This window comes from Callorhinus ursinus, unplaced genomic scaffold (genome assembly GCF_003265705.2).
Source record: "Callorhinus ursinus isolate GAN/ISIS: 27379988/994484 unplaced genomic scaffold, GSC_fseal_2.0 scaffold23, whole genome shotgun sequence".
NCBI classification, from domain to species: domain Eukaryota; kingdom Metazoa; phylum Chordata; class Mammalia; order Carnivora; family Otariidae; genus Callorhinus; species Callorhinus ursinus.
In genome coordinates this window covers 6372884-6374595 of record NW_027397085.1, presented here as the reverse complement: position 1 = coordinate 6374595, position 1712 = coordinate 6372884, and the positions used below count along the sequence as shown (strand labels likewise).

The 1712-nt window shown below is 40.3% G+C and overlaps 1 long non-coding RNA gene across 3 annotated transcripts in view; it reads right to left on the bottom strand.

Annotated features, from left to right (window-relative positions):
• The window catches only part of LOC141374919 (uncharacterized), a 24836-nt gene extending 24461 nt beyond the window's left edge, over window positions 1-375 (bottom strand). For all 3 annotated transcript variants that reach the window (XR_012382121.1, XR_012382122.1, XR_012382123.1), the window contains exon 1: window positions 266-375. This is a non-coding gene — a long non-coding RNA (uncharacterized lncRNA). The remainder of the gene's footprint in view (window positions 1-265) is intronic.
• Window positions 376-1712: the final 1337 nt, after the last annotated feature.

Here is a 1712-nt window from a genome sequence, read left to right as displayed (position 1 = left end):
AGACTAAGTCACCCAGGCAGCGACATTGTAAAATGTAAAAACTGAAATTAATTTTCATAATTGTGTATTGGTTATTTATTGCTGTGTAACAAATTACTCCAAAACTTAGCTTGAAACACACATTTATTATCTTATAGTTGCTCTGCATGAGTGATTTAGCTGGATCATTTCTGGCTCAGGGTTTCTCCTCAGTTGGCAGTCAAGCTATTGGCTGGGCTACACTGACTGGGGCCAGAGGGTCTGCTTCCAAATAGTTGTTACTTACATGGCTGGCACTTGGCTGACGTGCCTCAGTTCTCCTCCACATGACTTCTCATCCTCCAGGCCCTCTCATCTCCATTTGGCATCTTCAGCATGTCCTTTACTGGTGACAGGCCCTGAAATAGAGGAGAGGGAGGAAACTAATGTAGGGGAGAAGGAGCACCCAAGAGAGAAAGTTGCATTTTGTACATTTTGTAATCTCATCTTGGAAGTTATGTTCTATCACTCCTACCATATTTTGTTTGTTAGACTTGACCCATTAAGTCCAGCCTACATTCTTGGGGAGGGAATTACACATATAGGTTATTGGGAGTCATCTTAAAAGTAGTCTACCACAAACCAATTTTAATTACCCCAATACACCTAAGTATTATTTATAGTATTGTTACATAATCAATATAAAAATTTTAATGATACCTTACATTCTTTTTTTCATACTAAGTCTTCAAAATCTAGTATGTATTTTATACTTACACTACATCTCAATTGGATGAGCCATATCCCAAGCACCAGTAACCACATGTGGCTCACAGTTATGATAGCACAGGATGTATCTAGATGCTCTGCAGCCACCTAAAGACTCACAGACCCTAACTAAGGAGAGCTTTTTCACCAGGAACTGAAAAACTGAAGTGATTTATCAGATCTGTACCAAGTGTTTACCATGTTCCAGGCATGGTGCTAAATATGGGGAACCCCAAATCAGTAAATCATCATGCCTGCCCTAAAGGAACTCAGCCAGACAGAGAAGTTAAATTCTAAATAGAATCAACCATTCTGGGCCCACTCAAGGAACTCTAACCTGTGATGGGTCCTAGAATGAAGCAGCACTCAGTCTCTCCCCATTCCTTGGGAAGGAAGATAACCCAGAGTCTTTCTGGCTCAGCCAAAACCTCTGACAATGACCGTATGCATCATTCATCCCCGGGCCCAACCTGAGGCTATGTCTCCAGCACTAAGCTGGAGCCCATATGTTGGCCTGAAATCTGATTTCCCTTGGACATGGAGCAAATTAAATATTTGTTTAACTCAGAACATTGTACTTTCCACTATTCTCCATAAGCAAGACCTGTAGGGGAAGGGAGATATAGGGGGTACCTTAACTATTTCAGGTTTCTTGGGTGCTTTGGAGGTACACTTCATACTTACACCAAGCTTCATCTATATGCGACTAAAGTTATATGGAAAAAATGTCCCTAATGATCTTACCAGCTATGAATGGATTTAGCAATGGGGAGCATTATTTTTAGTCTATTCTCTGCCCTAACTCTGATAATGCAAATTTCTTTGCTTTTGCAGAATGTACTTATGTATTTGACTTGAATCTTTTCTCACAGTTTATGTCCTGAAGTATATTTGTGTAGTTATAAGCATAACTCTGTGCAGCCAGGACCTACCAGAGGAGCTTCCCATCTCCCAAAATAGCACTTACATGCTATTTATTAATAGTG